Source organism: Chamaea fasciata, unplaced genomic scaffold, assembly GCF_029207755.1.
Source record: "Chamaea fasciata isolate MVZ Bird 193981 ecotype frontalis unplaced genomic scaffold, bChaFas1.0.hap1 SCAF_1, whole genome shotgun sequence".
Lineage (NCBI taxonomy): Eukaryota > Metazoa > Chordata > Aves > Passeriformes > Sylviidae > Chamaea > Chamaea fasciata.
Genome location: NW_027094086.1, coordinates 16,117,650 through 16,130,963, shown reverse-complemented (window position 1 = coordinate 16,130,963; position 13,314 = coordinate 16,117,650). Strand labels below are relative to the sequence as shown.

The 13,314-nt window shown below is 35.6% G+C and overlaps 1 long non-coding RNA gene across 1 annotated transcript; it reads left to right on the top strand.

Annotated features, from left to right (window-relative positions):
• The first annotated feature begins 363 nt into the window (after nt 1-363).
• Nucleotides 364-12,785, top strand: LOC136301432 (uncharacterized). Its single transcript, XR_010723874.1, has 6 exons — nt 364-643; nt 4,789-4,909; nt 6,621-6,766; nt 10,066-10,211; nt 10,924-11,017; nt 12,205-12,785. It is a non-coding gene; the product is annotated as an uncharacterized lncRNA (long non-coding RNA).
• The last annotated feature ends 529 nt before the right edge of the window (nt 12,786-13,314 follow it).

The following is a 13,314-nucleotide window of genomic DNA, read 5'->3' as shown; positions in this document are numbered from 1 at the left end:
GCTGACACAGAAGTTTAAGTGAGATGGGGTCCTTCCAATCTCCAGGAAAGCTTCTTTATTCCAAAAAGTCCACAGGGAAAGAACTCCATGGTCCAAGGGGAGAGCGATAATATAGGGTAGCTAGGGGTGGGGTTTCGCAACTTGGCCAGTGGGGAGAGGAATTGGGAAAAGGACCAATCAGGGGAAAGATCCAAAACAGACTAATCAGCTGGGGTAAAAAAGAACCAATGGGGTATAATTGATTAACACATTTCTTCACCATAACCTAGTGAGCTGTTTGTCAGGGTTTCTCCTTTAAGGGGTTGTGTTTATATTCTGTCTGGCCTTACCGCTCTTTTTCTCAGGGGGCATGTTTATATTATTGTGTGGTTTCTCTCCAGGGGAGTGTGTTTGTATTGACACTGTCTGGCTTAACAGCCTCCCCACAACACCACGGTGGTTCCAGCAGCAGCTACTTTTCCTCAGCCTGGCCACCAAAGAACCGACACCCTTCTGCTTCTGCCTGCTGCCCCAAACAGACAATCCATTAAGGTAACATAGGTGGGTGTGGAATGCACAGTTTGGTCACCACCACACAGTGCTAAACTCTGCCTCCTATCCCTCTGGACAATGATGGAGAGAACTGAGGATGCATATCATAAATGTAAGTTTGAAGAATGAATTAAAAAACATTTCTGAAAGTTATTTCCTTAACTGAAGCTATTGTAGGAATTACATTTATCACGAGGCAATTTTCAAAGAAACTGCAAATAATGTATTAATGTCTCAATTTACAGAAAGTTCTGGTGAGTTTTTGATTTTGTGTTTCTGGTTTTGGGTTTTATTTTTTGGGTTTTTTTACCTGCTAGAGACAGGTATAAAAGGAATCACATCTTGAAAATATAAAATCTAGTGAAATTAGAAATTAAAGGTATATTTTTTGATGGGAAGATCCAATTAAATCAAGTAGAAAATGGTGTGGAGCCCCAGTCCTAATTCAGCAAGTTTATTTAAAAGGGTCTTGAGGTCCCTTGATGCCTTGGGAAGGCTGATCTGAAACAGAGACTAGACAGTGCTAAGATAATTAAGTAGGTATTTATTAAAAGGCATTTAAGGATACACTTTGGGCAGACAAGAGCCTGGCCAGGGCTACACCCAAGGTGGACCCAAAATGGTCACAAAATGGACGACCAGTCACGGGGTCTCACACCTTTAGAAGTTTTGATTCATTTGCATATTGGGGTTTAATTGTCCAATTATAGCTTCAGATTAAGAAGTCCCATCCTTCTTGTTTTCTCTCTTCAATCCACTGTTATTTATGCTTTTGGGCCCAAAATTGTACCCATTGTCCTTGATCTTCAGCAGGAAAAAGGACTGGTTTTGTCTACTTACTCTGCAAAGAGAGCTTACTAACACTTAATGTGAGGCTCAGAACTACATCCCTAGGGAGCACAGAATCTGAAAAACATGAAAGCTAAAACTTAAGGCATCACCTTGAGGTGGGTGCATGGGAGAAATGCAACAACATTCTCAGGAGGTTAAAAAAACAGACTTGACATTACAGCTGGCGTCTTGGATCCTTCTGTTGTTTCAGCTGCCATAAAATCCAAGGACAATAGGGTTGCAACCATGTGTGTCTCCAGGCAATGAGTTTAATCTGCTCTGACCTCTTGTTTCCACCCCCAACCAGGTGGGGCTTCCAGACATGGGGCCACTCTGGGGCTCAGCTGGGGCTGCAGGGGTGGGGTGGGGGCGTTGCTTCCCATGTGCCAGGTGTGCCAGTGACTGACAACTGTTCTGGGCTAGACTAGAGGCTCCAGGGGGATGGGGTGTGAAGCAGTGCATGTCCTACTTCTACAGAACTTGCACAGCTTCCCCCCACAACACTTCACTTATTTAGAGCCAGTAATAATTTTCTCCAGTCTCTCACACATGGTTAAGCTTCCTCTTTCTGACTCTTTGAGTAAAGACTGGATTTTTTTTTTTTAAGAGATGATTTCTCGTTATGCAATCACTGAGATCAATAAAAATTACCTTTTACAGAAGTCAAGCTGATAGTCTAAGAGCTTTGTCTGGATCAATCCAGACTGAGTTACAGCCTTCCAACAAGTTAGCAGACAGATGCTATATCACTGCAATGGGCTACATGTCATCTTAACCTTGCCAAAAGATAAGCTAAAATTTATACACCCATGAAATTACTTTAAACTAATGCATTTTACTTCAGAAGATGGGGTGAGCTAAGTGTGCACATGTGGACTATTGTAACTCACCTCATGAACAGTGACTTGTAAAGCTGCTGTAAATCATTAGCTTTTGATTCTGTGCCCCTGTGCTTCCATGGACAGGAAATACTCCATACTTAAAAGTTTTACAGATTGGCTCTCTGTGGGTAGTAGCATTTTTATGAGATGTGATGGATCTGTAATTCTGATGGGAGTAAGAATCTTTTAAAATAGGAACACAAATCAGTTTTGAGCCTCTCACTACGAGAAAGATATTGAGGGGTTGAAATGTGTCCAAAGAAGGGCAACAAAGCTGATGAAGGGCCTGGAGCAGTCTGATGAAGCTGGGATTGTTTAGTCTGGAGAAAAGAAGACACAGGGGAAATCTTATCTTTACAATTCCCCGAAAGAAGGTTGTAGCCAGGTGGGGATCAGTCTCTTTTCCCAAATAATACACAATAAGAGAAGAAATAGCCTCAAGTTGCACCAGGGGGAGTTTAATTTGGATATTAGGAATAAATTCTCAACTGAAAGGATTGTCAAACATTGGAAGAGGCAGCCCATGGAAGTGGTTGAGCCACCCCCCCGGAAGTATTTAAAGATGTGTAGATGTGGTGTTTAAGGACATGGTTTAGAGGTGGACTTGGAGTACTTGTCTATGTAAATGGTTGGACGCAATGATCTTAGAGGTCACTTCCAACCAAAGCAATTCCACGATTTTATAATTCTAAGTGCAAATGAATGTAGGTCTGTATTAAATTAGTTACAGGATCAGTTTTTGTGAAAATCATATGATTCGTAGATGGTAATAATGCTATGCATTTGATACAATTTGATACTTTAAGACCTTTGATAAAAGAATTTGGTTTTTTTAAATCCACTGTCTACTCCTTGTGAACTTCTAGAAAACAACCTTTCTGTTACAAGATGACCTCAAGGGTAAACACAATTGTTGAAAAGGTTTGATCAGAAAGGCCTTAAAATTCTAGAATACTACGAGGCACTATAATGAAAATATTTTCCAACAGTGCAAAATGTTTAACAATTCAAAACTATAAGCTAAACCAACGTTATATATTACCACAGACAGATGATTACAAATTCAGGCTGAACAGATGACCTGTTAGAAAACAAACATCCTATTTACATTTACACTGGTTGATAATGCTGCATGAAGTAACAAGTTTTTAAAAAAAAAAGAAATTATAGAACGTTTACATTTTTTATAAACAAAGAGTTGTCTAAAGAGTGCTGCAGAGTGTGTCTGTACATTTGTTCCTGAAAATTAAAATTTAAAAATAAAAATAAATTGTATTATCTCTACTTTTCTCAAGCTATACAGTGATTCATCAGATGTTTTCCAGAAGAAGCTGTTATTCTCATACAGTAACTGGCTTCTGTGTCACCCTTTCTTGTTGAACAAAGGAAGTCAACAACCTTCATACACTCTCTTAGATGCACTTCTTCCAAAACAAGGCTGAAACACCTACCAGTATGTCTGTGTGAGAGGCTAAAAGAAGTGACACCTGCTCTGCAGATAAACATCAGTCTTCACAGCTTTCACTGCAGTATCTGCTGATGCGCTGCAGTTTTATGTAACCCATTTTCTTATTTTCCATATGGCCAACAACCTTGAATGAAAACAGGATCTTATCTGCTTATTGTCTCTACTTGAATTAATAATCTTCTGTTTGTGATATCTCTAATTATTGCTATGAAAATGATCACAACTTCACAGAAGGCCGTGGTAAAAAATAAAATGTAAATGCTTCTAATCAAAGATACTCTTCATGCAAATGAAACTCTAATTAGAAGAGGAAACAATCTGTTTTAGCAGACCACCATGAGAAGAGCTGCTCCACATTAAATATAGTTTGATAAAGATATTAGCTTGCAAAAAGATACTGGAGTAAGTAAAAGTAATTGAGTATTTAATCTGGCTTTTAGGATATAATCCTAGAATATTCAATCCATGGACTGAATTTAGGAACTTGATTAAGGGTTGAATATAGCTGGAATCAGAATAATTTTTGCTGTTAGGGCCTTTACAAAAATAAATCTTTCATTTTTTTACATTTATTGAAAGCTACTCAGTTGAAATGGAGAATTCATGTTAGATTATAAGAGTTCAGTCTATTTGCACACAGAGTTCTATCATACAGTCTAATAAGATTGTCTTGAAATGCTGAAGACTATTATACCAGGGTTCCAAGAGTAACTGTCACACTGCATACAAAGCAATAATTTAGATTAAGTATTAGTTTGCATATTTTTTATTTTCCTTTTGAAGTATCTTCTGTTGTCTGAAAAATTAGTATTTTTAGTAGGGATTCTTTATGTTCCTAACTGTAAATATGGGGCTTTTTTCAGCTCTGCTCCTTCAGGACCCTTCAAACCCATCATTCTGAGAAGCTTGCAGGCATGCATTTATCATTAGAGTTGGTAGACACAAGTATTATAAGCTGACACTGGTATAATAACAAAATGTACTCTATTAGGCAATACAAGTTTTTCAAGGCAGGAGATCTCCAAAGAGGCAGTCTGATTTTATACAAAATGTAACCAAAACAAAAATTTATTTCAGAACAAAAATTCAAGATCATGAAAGAGTGAAGCTGAAGAAAACCTTGGAATAACTTCATATGTTTTCATAACTGAAACATTCAGATCAAGTCTTCCCATTATTGTGTCTTCTCACATTAAAGGTATTAATGAAATGCCTTTTGTTTGCTTTGACCCTTTGGATACTGGTTTGTCTTGCTTGTCTCAGTCTTTTTTTCCTGATCAATAGAATGTGATCACTAGATGAAGGAGAGAAACCCATAGCTCACAGGCTATAACATGTGGCTGGGTTATGGAGTTTAGGTGTATCCTGTTCAACTGAATGGGGCAAAGGAAGTATTTGAAATTATGCCAGCTATTTCCTACATTGGTTTGAGAGTTTCCTCATTAAAACCAGGCAAACCAGGGTTGTGAATGTCATGGTTACACACCGACTGTTTGCAGCTTTATAGGATAGTGGTAATTCAGAGGTATAACCAGTTCTAATAGGAACAGAATTAAACGACCATGATGTAACCAAGAAACCACCTCAAAAAAGTAAAAGCAGACTCAAACGCCTCCAACAGAACTGTGCTATATAAGTTTAGGATGTTCAATTAATTTTCATATCTGGGATAAAAGAAAATGATATTCATGGCTTTAAGCACAAAAGAAGTTCAAAGAATGAAAAATAACATCATGCATTGTGCATATTTAGTTTATGTGAAAAAACATATATGATGAATATATAATTGTATATATTGTATTATATTGTATATAATTTATGGAGTGCATGGTATTGTATGGAAAAGTTTGTTTAAAATCTTTTATTGTGAGAAGACTATTGGAATCTAAGCATGCTACCCATTGAAATACAGCTGCATACTACAGCTCCTTTAACTGATAATTATAATGAAGAATTGTTATCTAACCTTTAATATGTTTCTCTATAAAAATATAGATTTTATAAATGTACTCACATATGCCAAAATAAATTCTTAAATTTATAGGGAATGCTGAAAAAAAAAAAATCCAAATAAATAACCCAAACTACCAAAAAGCCCCTAAACCCTACAAAAGCAAAAATCCCAGTAAAAGACATAATATAATATGATTTTTATTTATAATCAGATATTTTATTATTACAGTTAAGGAAAAAAAGGGCCTCAACCGATATTATCAGTATTTTTTAAAACATGCTAAGCAATGAAATTTGTGAATTTGGGACAAATCCAATGAACAGTGTCACCTGGGAGAAAATCCTGTAATGAGAAACTCTTAATTTGCCCTTGATCATGCTCTTCTATCTGATTTTATACTTCCCAACATGGATTTTTTTACAGTGTTGCTCAGCAAGGTGGGTGTGAAGGTGGGAGGGAATGAGAGTCTGAACTCTATGTCAAAGATTGTTTATGAACTTCACGTTTAAAATTAATTGGATACAATGCATGATTACCCTTGGGAACATTGATCAGAAAAAAAAGAAAAACCTAAATCTCAGAAGAGGCCTTGTCATACAAAAGCCAACAGGCTTCTTTTTGCTTATTCTCTGTATGATATTCCTGGTAACTAAAAGTATTCCCTTTCTATCAGGAAGGCTAACTGCCCAGCCCCAGGCTCTGCAGTTTGTAAATTCAGGCATTTTCTGAGAAACAGAGCTACGGATTTAAGGCTTCTCAGGGCAGGCAAGACTTAATATCTCAATTCTGTTACTTTCAGTAGTTAAGGTGCAATTACTACAAAACTGCTCTATTAAAAAAAAAAATTTGTTACGTTTGTTCCACTGGTCCTGTTTGATCAAAAACATACTTGACAAAACATTCTTAAAAGAATATTTTGATGTGACTCACATTTTCTTTTATCTGGTTCTGTTAGTTGATGCAGCCTTTGGAAATGCAGGTGGAGAAATATGTTGGTGAAGAAAAGTAACTTCTCCAGAAAATCATTTTGGAGAAGCGGTGGAAGGAGTCTGGCTGCTTCATTAGGAGGTCCTGCTGGAGCCAGAAAACCACTTTCATGTGGTAGGTAGGCTGCATCTGGCCTTGGGGTTGCTTTTAAGTTCATGGTCAGAACCTCAGCTGATAAAAAGCTGATGTAAGTCTGGATGATGTCAGGCCTGGGCCTTTAATATTCATCGGTAACACCTTGAATCCTTTTAGTGGTATCTTGTCTTCATTAACTTTCTTTTCTGTGACACATCAATTCCAGTATTTGGACCTACAGCTGGCTTTTTATATTGATTTTTAAAATTAATTTAGAAAAGGTTGTGAAGTTCTTCCGAGTAGATATGAAATGATTTATCATTACCAAGAACTGTATGTCTCTTCAGTGGAATTGAAAAGAATTCCAGTGGGGCTCAGCTCCCACAGTTAACTAAGAGCTCTTCTATATATTGAGCTACACTTAAGAAGTGCAGGAATTACTAGGATTTATTTAGGTATATTTTATCCTTTATATATATATATATTAGAATAAATCTACACATTTTGTATAGCATTTGGAGAATCAGCATGCTTCATATATAACTAAGGAATAACTGGTCACCTTGCCATTTAGTTATTTCAGTTCACTTATCTTGATTCCAATTCTTCTGGAGAGAAGCAAGGAATACACTTTAACCCAAACATTGGTCTAAGAAACCTTACACACTTGAGGTTAAAAGAATTAAAGTCCCAATCTAATTTTAGTTGTGACTAGCGCTTATTTTGAAAAGCAGATCTTTTATATGAAACAATGGTAAGTAGGCAAATTAATGGCGAGTTTTCCTAAAGTGGCAAAGGTGCCAATTATGAATATAGCACTCGGTGACACCCCATGTGATGATAGCCAATTCAGAATGAAGAATGATGCCCTCTTCTACCCTGACTTTTGCAGTAGTATTTGACATGGTGCTGGGGTGTAAAGCACTATTACCAGTCTCTTTCACTGACAGAGCTACTGACAAAACTTCAGTGCTTCTTCATCTCACCCCCATGGTACACCTATCCCTCATACCTTCTACTCCTTTTCTTCTATTTCTCCTTATCAATCACTTTTCTAATCCATCTCTCCTGTAGTTTTTTTCACCTTATCCAATCATCCTCTGTAAATAAGGTTATTTCCATTACAGGTAGAGAGGCCACAGGTTTTGGGGACTTGGGATGTGTTTGTACTTGTCTTCTTTTAGATATATTAGCAGTTGTTTAATTATCAGGTAGCTTAAAAATTTTGCTTTAGCTTATAGTGAGATGAAGTAGTTATTCTGTGGAGATTAAATTGTCTCTGAATAAAACAGTATGGATGAGTGGACACCGAATGATACCAGAGGCTACTTCCTAGTACTGAAATCTTATTATGGGTAAACACTTGATATATGCAGCCAAAACTTTACTGTTTATACAATTTAAATCTTACCAGTCTATTCAAAGATTTTTATTTTATCATTTAATTTCATTTCATCTATTATCAGAGACAGTTATTGTAGAGTAAGGAAATAAGGAGTAATGCCATTATCAAAAAAAAATCTTTTGAATACAGTTGAATTATGCACACATCCTGGTACGTAACCCATTTTTTCTGAGTTTTGACCATCTTTTCACTGTTTCTCTGTATCCTGAGGTAAATGGCTTCAATCTAATTGGGGTATTGCAAGTCATCAGCATCCTAAGCCCTTTCATATGGAGGAGTATGGTGTTAATTATGATGGTTTCTTCCTCCTCACTCCTGAATTTACTTAGGGCTATTTTTATGCTTTTGTTAATCCCACTTTGCAGTTTGATCTCTCTCCTGTGGTCTGTGACCATTTCATACATATGGTGCATTTTTATATATATAGTTTAGTTTTCCTTTGTTCTCTTTATGAACAAACCCCAAAACCCAACTCTTATGTCTGCATTTATTTGAGTTTTTTATAGTCCTGAAGTCTGGAGCCTGTGTTCTGTCTCTTTGCCACCCCCGTGCTTGTACTTCTATTTATATAAAAACTGCAGCTACACTATACAAATATGAGTGAAAATAAACCAGAATTGGTATAGCCCCAGTCATTGGAAGGGTTGCTGTTACAGACAAATCAAATTAAAAAAAAATCCAGGTAGGATGAAACAAATTCAGACAAAGTAAACTTTGTAAGCATCAGTCTGGAGGTCTCAACTAAGTCATTACACAGCCAATTACTAACAATGTCAACTACATATTTACTGAGCTACAGTGCTAAAATCTTAGTTCACAAACAGAAATCACAAATCACACCAGGTATTATTCAAGATAAAATCTGTTTTAAAGTTAACAAGGGGCATAGAAACTCTGAATAATCAGGAATCACTGAACAAAAGAACACATGGACAACAACCAAAGGTACCCCAACTGACGGAGCCAAGCTGCTGGAAGATACCTTTGCACTCTGAAAGTTTGCTATGATGCTCTATTTTATTTTTAGATCTGCCATATTTTGATTAGAGTGTTAAATTCTTTTAAACGACTAAGTTCCTGGATTCTCAAATAAAGTGTGTACTTTTCATGCCCAGGACAAGATTTTTAATGCCACACTAATTTTTTTTTTAAATAAGGAAAAGAAAACATTGATCAATTATTTGACTGGAACTTTTAAGTGATTATTCTGGGCTTTATCAGTGCTTAGGATCTCAAGAAGGCTTATCAATGTCTTTCTAAAATCTACAAAAAGGAAAAAGATTTAGTCCTAATTTACTACTTTCCAATGAAGAAATTAGTATTCATTAGCTTTTGGGATCTAATTTTATATAATTTGAATTCAAACATCTAGAAAACTGAACTAATCTCCACATTCCACTTTATGTTTTTGCCCTGCCTTATTCTAAAGCTGGACTGCCTTATTTGTATTGCATTGTTGTGAAAGTTGTAAAAGTTATAAATGACACCTTTTAAAAGCATTCTTATCAGCCGACTTCATCATATTTGCCTTTGTAAGCAGGAAAATCAGAAAAATAGTTGGGAAAAGTCTCAACAAATACTACAAAATTCCTAAAACTATCCTTCCAAAAGTTGACTTAGCTCCTCAGCTGAGATCTGCTGAATGAATAAAATGGAGAAAACAAAGATGAAAAATTTTCATAGTGGCACAAAAGTCAAAATCTAGACTTGTTTAATGCCTTTTTTTTTTTTCCCCTGTGTGTTTGGGGGTTCTCATTTAACCTGTCCTTGATATCTAAGTTCACTCTGTGAGAGATTTGAAACCTGCTCACACTTGTATACCTCCTACTTCTGCTGTCTAATCTGTAAGGGCAAATGTGAGCAATACGATTAATGCAGTGAGCAGTATTTAGTATAATTTAAATGATTACTAAGTAATTAATTACATCTCCAGTTTAGGCATTTAGGTAAGGTGTAAATTGAAGCTTTTCAAAAGTCTGTTTCCTTTATGGATGACGAAAGAAGCAATTACATCGTGAAGAAAATTAGACAATCATAAGGAGTAGAACTAAAATGTGGCAGCTTCAAAGACTCCAAAAGGTCAGTCATACCAAAATCAGAAAAGAATTTCAAGATAACGCTAAGACAAAGCTAAAAAAAATTATGTAACCAGGTATCTTTATTAGGAGCAGGATAAATTATGGTGTTTTGTCTGCCCAGGATTTTATTTTCTGAGTTATTTACTGGGCTGGGGGAGGGGGGTGGTGGAAATGGAGAGAAGGGGACAGGCAGTCGTTTTTTATTGTGTGGTCTTTTTTAGTGATTTCTTTTCTCTGTGTGGATTTCATGCTGAGTTCAGGATCGACAGCTCAAATACCATATTTGCTTATCTTCAAAGAGGTTACAAAATGTACAACAGTCTGAATGCTGATTAAGGTGTTTTTTTCTGCATGTCTGAGTTTAGCTATGACTTATCTAAAATGGCCAAGCATTCAAAACTTGGATTTTGAATCATTATTTTCATTATTTTTACAAGAAAATAAAAAAGAAAAAGAACTGGACTGATCTTGTTGATACAACTATCTACTGCTATTGTTGATGTATTTTATAATCCATGTTGTAGTGTAAAACATACAAACTTTCCCTCTTTCCGTTTGGAAATACTCCTTTATTTCTTTGAATCTTGCTCCTGGGATGGTGTACTAGCTTTCTGTGTTCTGCAGTATTTATTCTGTTATCAAAATCTCCAGACTATCTTATCTCTCATTCCTATCTCTTGACAACTTTATGTTTCTTTTCTTTTTATCTGCAGGGATTTTATAGTTTTTGATGATGGCGCTAAGGTTATTTGATGTTTAGCATGTAACTTGGTTTTCAGATTGCATTTTCAAATCGGCTTTTCAATGGTGAGTCAATGCTAAAAGAAAGCAAATAAAACTCCTTTTGCATCTTATATTTATTTTCATGATAGCAAAATTCCACCTAGTGAAATTCTTTTAAAATGTCTACATTCTCATGTCTACTTTTGTTGAAGTGTTTTCTTCTTTTTGATAGGTATTTTATAATTTAAACAGTTTATCTTTTCTTCATTTCACTTTATGCAGTAGCTTTTTTTTTTTTTTTTTTTTTCCTTAATGCAGGTTGAATTCTTATTTCCACTTTTGAGTGAACAGGTTTTTTATGTATTTCACAGGGCATGAAATATTGGGGAATATTTACAGGGGAATTCCTCAAGTAGCCAGGAAAAAACTATATAATCAGTAACAAAAAAATACGATGATGATGACTATGAATATTATTGAAGAGAATGAAAAGAAGACATAGTTCTTCCTTTCATATTAAAATAATTATCTTTATGCATAGGTCAATAAACAAATTAAGCTTTGGGATAATTTCTATTTTTCTGGCACAACACTGAATTGAAAAAACTATTTTCATTTTAGACAACCAGATGAAAGTTTGGCTTTCAATTTATAGCGTCTTATGTAATAGAAATGTAGCATTTGGAATAGCAAATTTCAAAGTCTTAATTATCATACCTGTCTTTTCTGACATGCAATTAAACATTTATCTTTTTATCTCCCCTCTGGAATAGAGTTAATTTTCTTCACAGTACCTGGTATGGGGCTGTGTTTTGGATTTGGGTGGAAAACAGTGTTGATAACACAGGGAGTTTTTTCATTATTGCTGAGCAGTGCTTACACAGAACTAAGGCCTTTTCTACTTCTCAGCCACTCCACCAACGAGGGTGCTGGGGGTACACAAGAAGTTGGTAGGGGACCCAGCCAGGATAGCTGGCCTCTGCTGACCCAAGAGATATTCCAGACCATATGGCATTGTGCTCAGCACATAAAACTGGGAATAAGGAGTGATGGGGGCTTTCAGAGAGATGGTGTTTACCTTTCAAGTCACCATTATGCATGCTGTAGCCCTACATTCCTGAGCACCTCCTTGTCCATTGGAAGTGGTGAATTAATTCCCTGTTTTGCTTTGCTTACATGGGCCCCTTCTGGTTTCCCTATTAAACTGTCTCTATCTCAAACAACGTTTTTTCTCACTTTTACTCTTCTGATTCTCTCCCCCATTCCATCAGGAAAACTGAGCTGCCACCTGAGATAAAACCACAACTATCTCTTCATCTGCAAACAGAACATCACAATGCTGCACACTACGGAATACTGCTGTGATGATACATGGAATATTGTGGAAGATGAAATACTCTGTTAGTTAGCTGCATCTAAAGGAATACTTAGCATGGTAGTGTTCAGTCATAGATTAGACTTGATGATCTTAGTGGTCTTTTTCAACCTTAATGAGTCCATGATTCTATTAAATTAAGTATGTAGAATTGTCTATTTGGAAATAAAAAGAATATAGAAAAGAAGATCATTGGAATTTTCTATATAATGAATTTTCTATTTACTTATCAGATTATGGTCTCTTCTCACTGGTGGATCTTGAATGAATGCATTTTTGTATTTAAGACTTCAATAACTTTCTAAAACACAACAGTAGCATGTTCTTCAATAATTGAACAGTCTTAGGATGCAAAAACCATTGCAGTGCTGTGTAACTAATTATTTCTGACATACACAAGTAGCAAAATAAAAACTTTAGGTCCTACGTTGCTGTATAGGGGTTTTTTTTGCATATGACCAAGAAGATGAAGATTAATACTGAATCAATATCCATCTTACTCATTTACTCAATTAGAAATCTAAAGAAGTATCTTTTCTAATTTTGAATCTCTGAAACTCTTCACACAGAAATGAACTTTGTTCTTCAAGAAAGAAATTAATGTAGAAATATAAGCAGCAACTCAGTATAGAAAAACACACTGGTGATAAAATTCTGATCAGAAATAAAGTGTTTAAGTTTCAAGATCTAAGCAATGGGTTTGTATATTGACAGCAATTGCTGTCAGCAGTTTTGATCAACAAAAAATACTAAGTAAATAACAATGTAAATAATCTTAGCATGGCAGGTAAATTGTGTTCACTTTAAAAATGTGCAATCAATCATTGTATTGTAGCTCACCAGAAGCTTACTATCTTCTATTCCCAGCACAGCATGATTTGCTGGTGTTAAACACCAAGAAAATCTATACTGAAAATGGCACTGCTTCTTAACTAATTCACATGGTCTTTGATACTATATTTATATACATCAATAAGAATAGATATATAAATAAATTTTAATAGAT